This window comes from Podarcis erhardii (genome assembly GCF_964252035.2).
Source record: "Podarcis erhardii genome assembly, chromosome: 2".
NCBI classification, from domain to species: Eukaryota; Metazoa; Chordata; class Lepidosauria; order Squamata; family Lacertidae; genus Podarcis; species Podarcis erhardii.
Genome location: NC_138498.1, coordinates 48,100,592 through 48,117,991, shown reverse-complemented (window position 1 = coordinate 48,117,991; position 17,400 = coordinate 48,100,592). Strand labels below are relative to the sequence as shown.

Genomic DNA, 17,400 nt, shown 5'->3' with positions numbered 1-17,400 from the left:
TAACCAATGTAGATATGAAGAACGACATAAATAATTTTCACAGGACTAGGCTGTGTCTTTTTAACCTTCCTTGCACTGAATTCCACGATGTCTATTTGTCATGGCTGTAAAACCAACCCTGAGTAACATAACTAACAAAATAACTTTTGTTTTTGTCTGAATTAAGCTTTGTTTTAAGACTGAGCCATTACAGAGGACTAATCTACACTGATCTGTTAGAATGTTTAGAATGTGTTATAAAAATCTGATACCAGAGGGTGCTGTAGAGCAGCAATCCCTCATCAATGGAAAATTGCATTGAGCCATATTACAGGGGTTTAAAAAAAACATTTTTACAGATCAGTGTAGATCCAGCCAGAGTCTCATGGATATTGGAGCCCACTGAAATTTAGGGGGGGGGGAAATCAGCCTTACTTATAGTTTCTTATGACATAGTTGTTTATCGTTACTGCTAGGACACAACCAGGTGTAAAATAAATAGAGGAGTCATAATGTGCTGTTCAACTGCATTCATAACTGAACAAAACATATCATTGAGTTGAAGCTGGTTTAAGCCATTGGTCTTTCCCCTTCCTGTTCACTCACTCTGTTACTGCAGCCTCTGCCAGCACCTCTGGTTGGGCAAAATTAACAAAGTGCCCTTCAGCTGGATGCAGAGACATGACACTTCTTGACTGCAAGGGGCTGAAAAGGCAAGCCTGAACCATGGCTTGAGAGCCAGTGTGGTGTAGTGGTTAAGAGCGGTGGACTTGTAATCTGGGGAACCGGGTTCGCGTCTCCGTTCCTCCACATGCAGCTGCTGGGTGACCTTGGGCTAGTCACACTTCTCTGAAGTCTCTCAGCCCCACATACCTCACAGAGTGTTAGATGTGGGGGAGGAAGGGAAAGGAGAATGTTAGCCGCTTTGAGACTCCCTCGGGTAGTGATAAAGCGGGATATCAAATCCAAACTCTTCTTGATATGCTGTTACGTCTACCCATTAGTTCAGCAGTGAATAACCCATAGTGATTTTCATTCTCCTAATTACTTTACATCTATGCTTCTAATTATTATATACGAATACAAGCTCCATTCCGCTATATTCATGATTGCATTGTTAACTGTCTTTATAATTGCATATAGGATAATGCACACCCCTAATAGAGCTGTGAGTATAGGATACTTTATTACAGTCACTTCATAGAATATATTTTGCATGTACACTTATGACAGTTTAAGTGCACACTGGAAAATGCGAAATTTAACTACGATATGCATGTGCATCATATAAGCACCTTCTCCAGGGAGCTATGATTGGCTGCTGTTACCATTTGATTTTATATTCAGTGAAGTGACCAGAACCCCTTTCTACATTTTGTCTGTTTGTTTGTTTGTGTGTATGCATCCTATTCTTCAATTTTTAGACTATCCTTGAAGGACCACTTTGTGAACACAAAGGTGATTTGTGTAGTTTCAGGGCTCAGGAGGAACTAGAGTCAACAGCAGGAGGTAGAGAAAGCACATAATATCCCAGCAGCATTTACATGGCTCATTTACGGTTTCCTTTTGTGAAATGAATATCCAGCTGCAATTTCTGTCCAGCAAAGAAGCTGAAGCAGTAGTATTCTCATGGGAACACACATCTTAGCAAAGACAGTTATTAGAAAAGACCTTTTATATATATATATATATATATATATATATATATATATGCAGGTTTTGGTGTCCTCGGGTGTCTTCCCGTGTAAAAGTTGGGGTGTCTAGGCGACGTTTCGACGAGGTCTCACTCGTCATCTTCAGGCTGGTGCTTTCGGCTTCTTGTTACTGGAACAGAGCAGGATCTCAGTGTTTGAGTTCCTATAAATACTGTAGAGGGGGTGTGGTGTATAGCCTCCAATGTTCTGGGCAGAGAGGAAGTTCCCAGGCTAGTGTGCCTTTTCTTCTTTTGTTCCTTAATTACTTGAGAGATATCTTGAGTGATTTCTTGAGTGATATCCTGAGTACCACTTAGGTGGGTCATTAGGTGTGGATTAGTTGTTAAAGTCTTTGTGTCTTGACCTCTTGAACTTTGTGAAGAGTTTTCCTGAGAAGATGGCTGTACTGTACTTAGTTGTGCTCTGGCTTGGCTTCGTGTATAGGGGCGAGCTGTGGTTTTGTGGCTTGTGTCAGCCAGATCTGTGTAGGGATTGCAGGGGGGTGCAGCATCCGGAGGTGCCACCATGGATTGGCTACTGGATGGTGTCTGTAATTCATCTGTGGAGAGGGTCTTGGTTTGGGTCTGGTGTGGTTGATTGGTGTTGGCGTTCTGTGTGCCTCTGGATCTGGTGTCAGTTTTTGTGGGGAGGGCTAATTTCCAGATGTCTGGCAAGCGGGATGTGTCGTCACGCTTGTTCATGTTGTGAGGGTGTTTCTCTATCTCGATGGCTTCCATGATTATTCTCTTGTGGTGATGTTCCGTGTTAAAGAGCAATTTGGAATCTGCAAAATTAATTTCGTGTCCTGTTTCTTTCATGTGTTGGAAAAGAGAGGAAGTTTTTTCTTCTTTTTTGACGGCATTCTTGTGTTCTGCGATACGTGCATTTATTCGTCTGTTTGTTTGTCCAATGTACGTGGCTGGGCAGACTTTGCAGGGTATTTCATAGATCCCTTGGTTTTCCAACTGGATTTTATCCTTGGGGTTTCTGAGGATATTGGCTATTTTTTGGTTGGTGCAAAAGGCTGTTTTGATATTGTGTTTATGGAGGATTTTGCTAATTTTATCTGTAGTGCCCTTGATATAAGGAAGGAGGGCCATGCCATTGTTTTCTTCTGTGTCTTGGTTTTTGGGGGGTGTTTCCTTTTGGATTAGCTTCGTAATCCTGTTTTGCTGGTATCCATTGGCAATTAACACGTTTGAGAGATTCTGTAACTCAGTTGTCAAGTGGTCTTTGTCAGCCAGGCGTTTGGTTCTGGAGATGAGAGTCTTGGCTACGGAGTTTATTTGTGCAGGGTGGTGGTGTGATTGTGCATGTAAGTAGCGGTTGGTGTGTGTTTTTTTCCGGTAGATAGTGTGTCCTAGGGAGCCATCAGGTTTTTTGTAGATTAGGACGTCAAGGAAGGGAAGTTGGTTGTTGGCTTCTATTTCCATAGTGAATTGTATTTTGGGGTGTAAGTTGTTGAGATGTGTGAGGAAGCTATCCAGTTTTTCTTTCCCGTGTGGCCAAATTACAAAGGTGTCGTCAACATATCTGAGCCAAAGTTTGGGTTTGTGTTCTGACTTGTCTAAAGCATTGGTTTCAAAGTGTTCCATGTACAGGTTTGCGATGACCGGTGAGAGGGGTGATCCCATAGGTGCTCCTTCTATCTGTTTGTATCTTTGTCCATTGTGGATGAAGTACGTGTTGGTTAGGCAGTGGTTGGTCAGGTCCAAGATGTATTCGGGGGGATTGTATTTGTTTTGAATAGCTGTCAAGGCTTCATTAATGGGCACTTGTGTGAAGAGAGATACAACATCGAAGCTCACAAGTAGGTCATTAGGATGTAGGTTTTGCTTCTTTATAGTTTCTATGGACTGGAAGGAGTTTGGTACGTGTGAAGAGATGGATTCTGCATAGGGCTGAAGTTGCTTGGCGAGAAATTTAGCAAGATTTTGTAGAGGTGAGCCTATGGAGCTGACTATTGGTCTGAGTGGTGTTCCTTCTTTGTGTATCTTGGGGAGGCCGTAGAGTTTGGGGCATCTGGATGATTTTTCTCTGGGGATGATTCTTAGCTGGATTTCTTCACTGATAGGAGAGGCTTTTATTTTGGATTTGGTGGTTTTTTCCAGGTAGGTGGTGGGATCTGTTTTTATAGGTTTGTAGGCAGGATCTTGGAGTAGATTTGATAGTTTTGCTTGGTAGTCCGATGTGTTCATCACCACTGTGGCATTACCTTTGTCTGCTGGGAGAATGATTATGTTGTTGTCTTTCCTCAGGTTGGTGAGTGCTTTCTGTTCTTCTTTGTGTAAATTGCTTCTGGGTGGTTTGCTGGAGCAGAGGATGTTGGTGACTTCAAGTCTGATTTTATTGGCTTCATCTGGGTTGATTTTAGTTAGGCTAGCTTCGACTCCGCATATGATGTTTTCCGTGGGGATGCGTCTCGGGGCGACTGCAAAGTTGAAACTTTTGGCTATTAATATTGGCTATTAATATTGGCTATTAATATTTGGCTATTAATATTGGCTATTAATAGCCAATATCCTCAGAAACCCCAAGGATAAAATCCAGTTGGAAAACCAAGGGATCTATGAAATACCCTGCAAAGTCTGCCCAGCCACGTACATTGGACAAACAAACAGACGAATAAATGCACGTATCGCAGAACACAAGAATGCCGTCAAAAAAGAAGAAAAAACTTCCTCTCTTTTCCAACACATGAAAGAAACAGGACACGAAATTAATTTTGCAGATTCCAAATTGCTCTTTAACACGGAACATCACCACAAGGGAATAATCATGGAAGCCATCGAGATAGAGAAACACCCTCACAACATGAACAACATGAACAAGCGTGACGACACATCCTCACAACATGAACACATCCTCACAACATGAACAAGCGTGACGACACATCCCGCTTGCCAGACATCTGGAAATTAGCCCTCCCCACAAAAACTGACACCAGATCCAGAGGCACACAGAACGCCAACACCAATCAACCACACCAGACCCAAACCAAGACCCTCTCCACAGATGAATTACAGACACCATCCAGTAGCCAATCCATGGTGGCACCTCCGGATGCTGCACCCCCCTGCAATCCCTACACAGATCTGGCTGACACAAGCCACAAAACCACAGCTCGCCCCTATACACGAAGCCAAGCCAGAGCACAACTAAGTACAGTACAGCCATCTTCTCAGGAAAACTCTTCACAAAGTTCAAGAGGTCAAGACACAAAGACTTTAACAACTAATCCACACCTAATGACCCACCTAAGTGGTACTCAGGATATCACTCAAGAAATCACTCAAGATATCTCTCAAGTAATTAAGGAACAAAAGAAGAAAAGGCACACTAGCCTGGGAACTTCCTCTCTGCCCAGAACATTGGAGGCTATACACCACACCCCCTCTACAGTATTTATAGGAACTCAAACACTGAGATCCTGCTCTGTTCCAGTAACAAGAAGCCGAAAGCACCAGCCTGAAGATGACGAGTGAGACCTCGTCGAAACGTCGCCTAGACACCCCAACTTTTACACGGGAAGACACCCGAGGACACCAAAACCTGCATTCCTGTACCCGTGAAAATCTACGAAAGCAAATATATATATATATATATATATATATATATTTGTAATTTCAGGTTTGTAAGATGCAGCATTCTAAATTACAGCCACATATTTAAAAGGAAAACTCCTGTATAGTATCTCTTTATAGTATCCCTGCATAGTACAATTTAATTTTCTATTGGATCTTATCAGTTAATAAATATATTTAAGGATGGATAGAATGCTATACATTTTTTGGAAAGCTTTTTTCCTTCTTCATGGCTCTATCCCTTAAAAATAAAAGAAATCTTGACTGAGATGGGAACCCTCTGTTGTCAATTCTCTCTCTCTCTCTCTCTCTCTCTCTCTCTCTCTCTCTCTCGTGCACATACACATGCACACAGTTCAGGATTTATGGCATACACTTCCCCCCTATAACATTGATAAGGCATATAGAAGGCTGCGGGGGCTGGGGGAGGAGAACGGGAAAAACATAAGGACTGCTCTTTTTAAAACGATTGTCAAAGGGAAGATAAGGTCTCAAGTTCCTAGTTCTCCCTCTTCTTTATAAAGAAGTTAAGTCAGTGTTTTTCAACCTTTTATTTCTTACAAACCTGACTTCTCAAATGATTTTATTTGAATTTTTAAAAGACTGAAGTGTTGTGACTTTTAATTAGAGAAACCTTGCTTGAAATCAAATCATCACCCTTAGAACTGAATATAAGTGGAAGTTTTTTGTTGGATACTGTTGGCCTTTTTATTTTTAGGAGGATTCACCATTCTCAAGCAACATATAGCTATACTTCCAAAACAAAAAGTTTTCTTTCTTTTAATTTGAAAGGTCTATCCAGCTCTCAGTGGCCCTCAATCACAATAAAATTTTGCAGCAGCCACGTGTTTCAATCTAACTAGCAGGCGGAGTTATTTAGACCTCCACTTAGCATTATTTTGTACAAAATTTGTTCATGTTCTTTAAGTGTCAAACTAATAGCATAAGAGCCCTATAGCTAAGCATTTTCAGGTGATGAATATATTTGTAAGAGAAGAATTATTCTACACCATAACTTGTTTTCAGTTGACACATTCCTTCCCCCGCAGTCTCTTCTATTTTTCCATACAGTCTTTACTTCCCTTTCCACTGTATCACTGAATACTTTTCTTGCTTTCTTATTTTCCACCTTGAACTCTGTCACTGTGCGTGAGCACATAGTTCCAGTAAGGATTTTTGAAGTAAAGAAAAGTAAAACAGTTATGATTTAAAATTAGCACCTCATACTGCAAGAATGATCTTGTCAGTTTTGTTATTCAGTAAATGTGATTAATAGCAAAACTGAGAATCACATTTTGGCTTGAAAGCATCTCCCATTGGGGCTGCTTGTTAGTAACAGAGAATTCTCAATAATTTAACTACCATTCCCACCATCCTTGACCACAGGCTGCCCTTGACAGTTATGTGCTAGAGCCAAAAATCTTAAAGAAAAACCCTAGCCTCTACCTTACGTTATACACCCTTATATCCAGAAGCAGCTTGCCCCATCGGGAGGAACCACAACATTTGCTTCCTGACTGGGGTTGTTGTTGCTTACTGGGAGGGAGATGGCAGGAAGGTTCATGTAGCATTGGCACACTGAGGTAGCCAATCCACTGTGCCTGCATCACTCCAACCTTGCTACCACCTCACCTCTCCTCCTCTTGTTTCCAGTAAGTGGCAGTTACACCACTGCCAGGAATTTAGCCTTGCAGCTCCATCCCACCAGGCAAGCTGCTTCTGCTTGTGGTGGCCATTGTGGACTGTAAAGGCTTCCAGAATACCCTGCAATGGAGGCGGAGCCTGGTGCCTCACTGCACTAAGCCTTAAATCACTCCATCATGTCTGCACTTGGGTGGTGATAAGAACTACATATATTATGACAAATGTGACTATCTTAACAACCCCGATTTCTGCTTGCTTATTGTGTGACACCCTGTCACAGGAGACTATATTTTTAAGCTTTTAGAGAGAACTAACATTATAGCAGCAAGAAAGTGTTAAGTATCAAAGTAATAGATGAGTGTTCCTCTAAAAGGCAATTTCACTAAATACCATTGATATTAATCTTTCTGACTGTTAATTATATTCTTTTTGACGTATCATCCCTCTATGACCTTTTCTTCAGAATTCTGGTGAATTCGTGTAACTGTAGTCATGGAAGCTCAAACATGGACTATGTTTTCATTGTGACAAAGATGATGGGATAGTAACACCAGTTCCAGGTATGAGACAAAAAGCAACTTGCAACAATGATTAATAGTTAAAAATTTAATCAGAAAGCCCATATTTATATTTTATCTTTACCTGCTACTTTTCTTACATTCTGTTTATCCATGCCACCATATATCAAGTTTTTTTTTAAAAGGATTGTCTCAAGAATGCAGACACTAAGATATTGTTGAAGAACTTAAAACTTTTTGAACTAGAAATGTCCCAGCAATGTGTAAAAACAATTAGTAATGGCAGTCCTTAATAGAAGAACCTGAACTAAGGTTGAAAAGAGTAAGGGTTGGCAGTCCCAAGATTAAAAAAGTAATGATTCTGCCACTAAACCACTTTTACACCAATCAATACTTCAAAGCATCCAGATTTTATTAGATCCACTGAATAAGCAAAATAAGGTAATGTGGGTGTTTAAGGCTTTTTAAAGAGAACATTTTTATTGGGCACTTGAGAGCCAATTCCTACGTTAAAAAAAATCCAAAATCAATTTATTTTTAAGAGGAAAGTACATGAGAATAGGTTTCAAGGAAACAACGACCATCTTGGCATTTAAGCATCCTAAACAAGACAGTGTTAAATATTCAGGTTCTCTTGTAGATACTGCTTTCTAAAAAAATTTATTGTATTCACCAACTCTGTGCCAAACACAGAAGTGACTCAACATGGTTAGCATATATATATATATATACACTACTTGAATCGTTGAAGGGTAGCTCTATACAAATCAACCACTTTTTCTAGCTCACACGCAAGTGGTATACTTCATCTGTTTAAGTTTAGGTTTTCAAGTTTTTGTTTTGGGGTAAATATAACTATATTGCTCTAACAGCAAAGACAAATGTTGTATGAGGAAATGGTTATATTGTGAGGGAAAATTTAAAAACACCAGTGTTGTTTTGTTATAAAGACTGATTGTTTTGTAAAGAGTGAGGAGATTAACTGGCAATTCACTTCTGAACTGATACAGGTTGGTAGGGGTGGGTGCTCAGTTGGCAGCCTGCCAAGAAGAAGCAAGGCTGATACAGTCTCAAAAGAGGTGGCTACATGCTTGTGAAGTTTCCCATTATGATACTTAAGAGCAGAATCTTGCCTTTAATTGTACCAGGAGAATTGAAAAGGATTGGATAGTAATAGGCCCTTTAGTGGACATTTTACTCAGAATCATTGGTCCTTAGTCATAGAGCAATAAGGGTTTGGAATTTCAGTGAAAATCTGATGGTTTTTGATAAGAGAGAATGTAATGGGAGGACAGTCAAAAGGAGAAGGGACTGAAGATTGTAAGAAAAGGCAGAAGGCAAGTTGAAAACCATTGAACACAGGAGCTGAGACAGGAAGACTTTGGAGACAGTTTTCCAGGATAGGTTGAGGCCACAGTGGCAGGATGACATTGATCTTTGGGAAGCAGGAAGATTTCCCAGAGGAGGCAACTGTGATATCTTTGAAACCATGTACTGGTCTTCAAGCACCTGACTAGAAGGAAGATTTCAGAGAAAAGCCAGAGGAAGTCCATCAGACTGGCATTAGTGATTTCATGTGGTGGCAGTGGCGTAGCATGGGGAGTGCAGGGGGGGCTGGCTGCACCGGGCGCAACATCTGGGGGTTAGGGTTAGGGTGAGCAAATCCACGGGTTAGGGGGCACAAATTACTTGCCTTGCCCCGGGTGCTGACAACCCACGCTACGCCACTGTGTGGTGGAGTTTAATTAAATGGACTAGGATTAGGAAAAACTGGTAAAAAATATTTAAACTGTATTGAGGGTTTATATCCAATTAAATATGGAGTTTTATAAATAAAAGGTAGGATCATACACCTAGAAGTAAAACAAAAGGTGCGTAAGTGGACAAAATTCCCCACATATCTTAATAGTAGCAGTCCTCCACAGAGACAAAAAATCATAATTTAAATCTGAAGAAGTGTGCATGCACACGAAAGCTCATACCAAGAACTAACTTAGTTGGTCTTTAAGGTGCTACTGGAAGGAATTTTTTTATTTTGTGTTGACTATGGCAGACCAACACGGCTACCTATCTGTAACTAAAAAATCATAATGAAAGCCTTCATGCCATTGGATCTGAAATACAGAAAGTGAAATTAATAAGCAAAATAATTGCAAAATTAAATCATATAAAGTGAAGATGATTTCAACCTTCAGTGAAGGTGTTGAATTTATTAAGTCTGTCCAAACTGATACACCAAAGTATTTTTAAACTTACCTATCTTAAGTAATGGGGCTACCCTTTAAATTAAATTAATGTAATGTCATAGTATAACTTAACTTTTTATTTATTCTTATGTTTGTTTTTTCTAGATTAATAAAGAATATGAAAGCTAGTAATGGTAATTAATTTATAGAAATGATTTTTCTAACACCCTTGCATGTCATCTGCTGTATTGTACCTAGTGACTTGTGTCTTCAAATGCCGAAAATATACAAAAGCTTTGAACATTAACATCCAAGAGACTAGCAATTACCATCTAAGTCTTTCAGTTGAGTCTGAGCTCTGAGCAAGATTTTTAAAAGATGGGGGTGGGAGGGGGAGAAGCTACATGTAAGACGTTTGTAGTCAAAGATTGTTTTCATTATCCAATGTTTTCTTCACTTTGTAACGAAAAAGGCAAAGGAAAATATTATAGATGAGGACAACAAAGACAATAACATTTTAATGTTTTGAGTCCATAAATATGCACATAATATCCTCATTTTGTCAGCAGGTGTGGGTGGTGCAGGAGAACTGAGAATGGTCTCTCCTTTCTGCCTCTGCCTTTTAGTTGGGCTGTTATGATTTTGCAGTGATTTATATTCTAAATTTTTACTGATGTTATGTATATATGCTGTTTAGTGTGTTTTTTTACTGTTAACTTGGGGTTTTAGTATATATGTTTTCTCTGTCATGTAAACCTAAAGTGTAGGGTATATTATAAATGCATTAACTATAGCCAGTCTATATCTATGCTTATGTAGATATTCCCTTGTACCTCTTCACATGTCCATTATTTTATTTAATATGTCAAATTAAAGGTTGTGGTGGTGGTGGCTGCTGTAGTCATTGTTTTCTTACCTCCACCAAATGGTCCTAGGTCAGGTTAGAAGAATATACAAATGTATCAAAGGTCACAGTGAAGTGGTATGTCTTCAGCATATAATGAAAGACATACCATGATGGTGCCAGTTACACCTTCTACAACTTAGAGAAGGCCCTTTCCTGAGCTGCCACTTTCCAAACCTCTAGAGAGCCCCTGTTGTCTTAATATCTAGGTGATTCTGTAGGAAAGGATGCAATCTTTCAGAAATATGGGTTCAAATCATTTTGCACATTAAACAATAGGGTGAGCATCTTGAACCAGATGCAGAAACAAACTGGCAGCCAGTGCACTGTTTTGGAATAGTTGTTATGTGAGTTCTAAACAGAACCCCAGCCAGCAATCTGGCTGCTGCCTTTGTACCAGTAGATGTTTCCAAGTCATCTTCATGGGAATGCAACTCTATCTAGATCAGCCCACCTCCCCACCTCTCAAAACCAATAACACATAACTCCTCTGTCTTATCAGAATTCACCTTCAATTAACTGGCTGACATTCCACCCATCACTGCTTCTGGGGATGCTGGAAACACAGGTCTTTAAAACACATGGAGAGCACCTGTCGGAGGGCAATGTGGATGACAACAAGGAGGAGGAGAGCTAGCATGCTCATCCCTGTCGGACTTCTTGTTTTAAAAATTGCCTTCTGTTGCATTATGGTTTTCTATCAGTAACAGAAGCATTGTGGATTATTATTATTTATGTAAGACAAAAAGATTCTCAGTTCCTCATTCCCACAACTGCAGTTATTCTGAAGCTGATTTATTTGTAAACATTTCAATATATTCATTGACTACATAAATATGCCCTTTTTAACTAGTGATTTTCAAAAACAAGTGAGCAATGGTTGTTTGACTGATTCATGTGCCTGCAACCAGTACTTTCTCCAGACAAATTCCATATCTGAGTCCTAAATAGTCTTAATGAAGAAGGCCTTGTCCCCAGATCACACTTTACACCTTTAAAATAATACTGTTATAAAGTTATCTGGCTATGTAATGGGAGGAAATCATGAGATGGTTCATTATTTTCTAGATGTCAGAGATGGTGGGTGGAATCCAATTTTGTTGTCTTACATCCCTTCAGCTTGCCATATGGAATGACCCTCAATGTCCTTCGCCCATGCACTGTTCTAGGGGTTCTCCTGACCCCCCCAAGAATCAATTTTGGGGGTCTATAAGGGGAAGGGGTGGAACCCATTGTGCAAAAGGAAGTCCTTGCACAGGGTTTATTCTGACAGGGCTGGTTAAGTGTATCCCGCTCTACACTTTAACTAACTTAGAAGAATTTTATGGCCTTTTTTGCTCCAATATGACAGCCAAACTAAACTACAGCACATCTGTGTATCTGAACCGAAATATTTCCCAATCACATAAAGAATAGGGTCTGAGGATCTACTGAAAGGGGGAAAGGTTCAGCACCATTACTGGTATGCCACATTTGCTCTTGAAATCCAATTCAACCTCTCTTCCCACTTTCTATGTGAATTGCAGATACAGTTAAACATGTGCATTTTAGTAGCTTAATAAAGCTTCCGTTGGTTTAGTAACAACAAAAATTATTTGCTGTTCAAATATTTGTTTGTTATTAATGATCAAATACTAATTTTCTGCTAAAATTGAATAGGGATGTAGACTATTCCCACCTTCACTGTTTTGAGAAATTTGCTTGACTTTATATCTAAACTCATTTAAGTTTTCTTCTAAATTGCTTTATAAAATCAGTATCCTGAAAATTCACCTTGATTCTTTTTTACCTGCCATGTAGAGTAAGTGTAGGACCTAATATTTTAATAATTGTATCAGAACTAGTTTACCTTTCTTCCAAAAACATCAGTATAAAACCAAAGGCCTTGGATAATTCTGCTAAAGCTGAAATATTGTGACCAAATTTGGTATTGACTCTAACTTTAGATACGGGGCAATCATGTTTAGGTTATCAGTATGGATTTAAGTAGTCAGAACAATATAACTATTCTTCATGCACATTCCCATATCAGTTTTCTGAAAGTGCCCTTAAAAAAATTACAAATAGATATGTTCCTTATTTGCAAGATAAAACCCCCCACTAACGTTGTTCAAAACAATCAGTGAACAGTGGCCTCTGTGCGAATTTGATTGTTAGCTTGCTGGGTTCAGATTCAGAATGATAACTGTTCACGTTAGTGTAGACAGGAAATGTTTCAGAGGGTTTGATATACAGAATTATGTATCCTTTTGATGAGCTCTATTCCAACGCTTATTTTTTCGGAGACAATGAACACAATGTAACTTTAGGCTACTATGCTGTTACAGACAGTTGAAATCTGGTACAAAGAGAAGGGGTAGAATTCCTTATCACATTGACAAGGCAAATGGAAAGAACATTTAACAGAGTCATATAACACTGTATTGTCATACTTGTACATAATATTAACATAAAATAGTTATGGCTTTATCTCAAAATGGAACTACAAAGAGAAGGGGTAGAATTGGCAACTCTAGCCAAAAGTGGGCTTCAACATTCTAAAATATATTAACATGACCAAGTAAAGCAAGAAAAAACTAAGAATACTTAACCAAGAACAGCTATGGAACAGACTTGAAAGAAACCACAGTCAGAATGTAATCTTCAGAAGTAAAAAGATTTGCATACTTCCCTTGTCTCCTCAAGGTATTTTCACATTATGCTAGAAATGTACATGTACATCTAAATTTAACAGGTGTCTCATTTTCTACACAGATGGTGGTGATCATAAGGTAACATGTAAACATATAAAGCTAATTGCCACAGGCTCTAGTCAAGTACAGCTAAAAGGAGATGATCTGAAGAAGAGAACCGTCAACATGGCATGCAATCCGGCCTAATAGCATAAAATGTAAATAATATTCATTATTATTCCTAATATTAAAAATGGAAATTATAGCATTTACATATTGCTGCAAGGGCTATTGGAATTTCCCCTCCCACAGTTAAGCATTTATTACCAGCTGGGTCACAGAAATGATATATTTCTCACTGTGGGAGGTTGAGGTTCCAATAGTCCTGAAGGAGGCTACAATAAAACCTGTCCTGAAAAAGAAAAAAAATGACTTGATCTGGTTGGTTATATAACAATCACCCAGTATCAAATTTGCCTTTTCTGGGTAAGGCGATAAAGCGTGAAGTGGAAAAACAGCTCCATGTTCTTGGCTGAAACTAATTACCGTATTTTTCAGTGTATAAGACTAGGCCCCCCCCCAAAATAATATCAAAAATTAGGGGGCGCCTTATATATTGATACATCTCCCCCCATTTTCTTAAATCTGAGCCCCCCCAATAGGGGGTGTCTTATACATGGGGGCATCTTATAGACAGAAGAATACGGCATTTCCATCTTGGTTCAGAACAGAAACTGCTTTGATCACCCTGGGGATAACTTTTGCCAGAGAAAAAGAATGAAACCATGTTGATCTTCCAAGATCTCTTAGTGGCTTTCATACAATCTACTTTGAACCATCTCTGTGGGACAGGATTGGGATATATGTATAGACATATGTGTCTAAGTGTATATGTTTTGAAACAGCTCAAGTCCTGCTTGGAGGTAGGTCCTCGTGAGTGGAGCTGGAAGACTGTTGCTTCACCCAGTAGCTATTGGTTTATTAAGTGGTGCATTTACAGTGGTACCTCAGGTTAAGAACTTATTTCGTTCTGGAGGTCCATTCTTAACCTGAAACTGTTCTTAACCTGAGGTACCACTGTAGCTAATGGGGCCTCCCTCTGCTGCTGCACCGCCGGAGCACGATTTCTGTTCTCATCCTGAAGCAAAGTTCTTAACCTGAGGTACTATTTCTGAGTTAGCGGAGTCTGTAACCTGAAGCGTCTGTAACCCGAGGTACCACTGTACTTGAAACTACTGGAAGAGATCATCAAGAGATTTGGGCTGGGATATTATCTGTATGTGTATTATACTCAGAAATATCTTGCATTTCCACCTTTTGATTCCAGGCATTCTATGGACATTTTGAATCGGTGTTTGATAACAATGTTGAATTGTCTTAGGGTAAGCAAGCTGTAGCTTAATGCAAACAAGATAGAAAGGCTATTGATTGAGGGAACTGTTGTACTCAGCCTGATTTGAATGGGGTTGCAGGTCTCTTGAAGCAAAAGGTTCACAGTGGAAGTACTATCGATGCTCTGGTGATGGCAGTGGTTAGGAGTGTGTGTGCGCGCTTAAAAACAACTCTAATATGCCAACTGTGGCCTTTCCGAGAAAGATCAGACCTGGCCTGTCATTCATGCTCTTATCGCCTCTAAGATAGATTTAGGGCTGCTTTAGGAATTTGAATTGTATGAATTACTTGTCAAAACTATGCAGTCCATTCCCTGCTTACTGAGGCTTACTGATCAAAATTTTGTTGTCTGCTGGCTTTTGCAATTCTCTGAATGCAGTAACCGTTCTCATCTCTTGTAAAAATATGGGTTTTCAATCTTTTTTTTAAAAAAATATTAAAATATATATGCTTGTGTCTCTCTTACATATAAAACCATGCTTATTTAGATGTAAGAGTATATCCTTTCTCATCTCATCTGGACAACCAGTTCAGTTAGGAAGGGAATAATTTCACCACTAACATGTTTGGACAAAGCAACATAGGCTTTCAAATGCAAAGTGATGTTTCTTTGAGGAGACAAAAAGCAGAAAGGAAAAGGTGATGTACTGATGAGTCCCGTGGACTGTGCTGCAGTATGGGGGGGAAAGCCAAATAAAATAAAAAATAAACATCAAAAGAGAAAAACCAGACAGCATGCATAGGTTGAGGGGCAGGTAGGTAAGGAGGAATATGGATACAAAAGGTACCGTTGTGATAGGTACAGAGCATAATGATGGGAAAACACTTGCAGAGACAAAGCAGCACGATGCAGTCCGAACTGCATTCTCAGTACCTAGAGAGAAGTCCTGTGGGATGCTTAAGAAGATTAAGAGTGAAAGGGAAATGGAATATGGTCACTCAGTTATGCATATATACATGAATGCATGCAAAACAAGATGAAAACCCCCCACAAAAACTTTAAACACAATATTATACAAAACAACTCTGTGAGAAAACAGAAAAGTACACAAGAAGCCAACTTATACAAAAATCAAACTGAAGGGTCCAACTAGCTTTGTATTCCTATATTGACTCACAGTGGCTTTTTGTGGTTTCAGGCAGAGCTTTCCCAGCCCTCCCTGCAGTGCCAAGAACTGAACATGGGACCTCTTTCAAGCAAACCATGGGCTCACATTACAAGTCAACAGAATGTTGGGTAAACATATGAGAAAATGAACTAGACTCAAAGGAAACTGATTCGCCCACCCCAGTTATGCACTTTGCTATGAGTTTTGTAAGGTCTGGTTCCCTGGTTCCCTGCTTCTCTGCTGGCCCATTCCAATGACAGTGGTGGTCTTGTTTAGGGGACAGCTTTGAATAAGACTTTGCCCAATATTTCTTATTAAAAACATAAAGGTGTGCAAATGCATCCCTGCTTCCTCTCTTTTGTCCCAAGATGTTTCAGAGGATTCCCATACTACCCTACTACTACCCCTACTACCAGCAGATTTTGGGAGTCCCAAGGGGAAAGGAGAAGAAGGTGGAGCTGTGTTCCCTTCTGCTCTCTAATGGACACTATTGGATTTTAGCCATCATTTTTGCTACTATTTGTCCTTGTCCACTGTTTTTCATTGCTAATAATAATAATAATAATAATAATAATAATAATAATAATAGTTAATACTTGTATAGTATTTTCAGGTGATCAAAATGTGTCACACATATTATCTAGTTGAAATCCTTATGACAAATTTGTAAGGTAAGTCTATGTTATTATCCCCCATATTGCAGCTGTGGCGGCGGTGGCGGGGGTGGGGGTGGGGTTTGAGGCTGCGACAGAGGTCTCATCCACACTTCTGCTTCTGCTGTGCCAAGAAAGCACGAGTCTAAGTGGTTTTCTGCTTGATCTGCACTTTCTAGGCCCCACTCCTTTCCAAGGGAAAAACTGCTCTTTAGAGATAGTTTGGAACAAATGGCAATCTAAGGAAAACCTAAATTGCCATTTGCACCGACTGAACGCTAAAGAGCAGTTTTCTCCTGTTGGAAACAGTGGGACAAGAGGAAGTATGGGCAAGCCCAGAGTGACGTCATGGCAGAGGTGACATTTAAACTTGACACTTCCTGATTTGAAATATGGTTTGTTTCATTGCATTTTTTTTAAGAAAAGAAGGTGCCAGTACCTTGAGTACCCCTATAAAAAAGCACTGGTTTGTTTAATCTTAGTGTTATATTGAATTAACATTATATGTTTTGATTGGCCTGTTGATATGCTGTTCCTATGACTATTTAAATGTTGCCGATTTATCTTGTAAGTGTTAATAAGTTTTCTTTAAATGTTTTATTTTATTCAGTTGTTCTAGTCTGATGCATGAACTACTTTGGACATTGTTTCCCATGGAAAAGTGACATACAGATCAACTGATGATGCTATCAACATTATTGTCAACCACCACAACACTGGGCTACTTTCAAAAATGGGAAATTGCAATTGGTCCAGAATACAGCTGCTAGGATTCAGGTAGGAGTTGTGAATGGAGACTACGTTATGTCATTGATCAGCTTCAGTCTTCATTAACAAATGCCTGGCTATTTTCTTGCCTTCAGGCATTAAAAATAACCACAGGCAGACCTTTTAACATTACTACTAAAACCACAACTTGCCAACCTGTATCTGTCCCCTTATTATGAGCTAGATTGTAGCTGGGTTATTGAAGAATCCTGCTGTGTTAAAACTTTTCTTCACCAGCAGCTTTACAACTGCCTGTGAACAAGGCCTTCAAACACTGAATTGCATCCATCCATCTTG

General features: G+C 39.5%; 1 long non-coding RNA gene across 1 annotated transcript; it reads left to right on the top strand.

The window, feature by feature from the left end:
- Positions 1-7,432: 7,432 nt before the first annotated feature.
- Positions 7,433-17,076, top strand: LOC309334495. Its single transcript, XR_014153130.1, has 4 exons — positions 7,433-7,461; positions 13,264-13,399; positions 15,713-15,810; positions 16,946-17,076. It is a non-coding gene; the product is annotated as an uncharacterized lncRNA (long non-coding RNA).
- Positions 17,077-17,400: the final 324 nt, after the last annotated feature.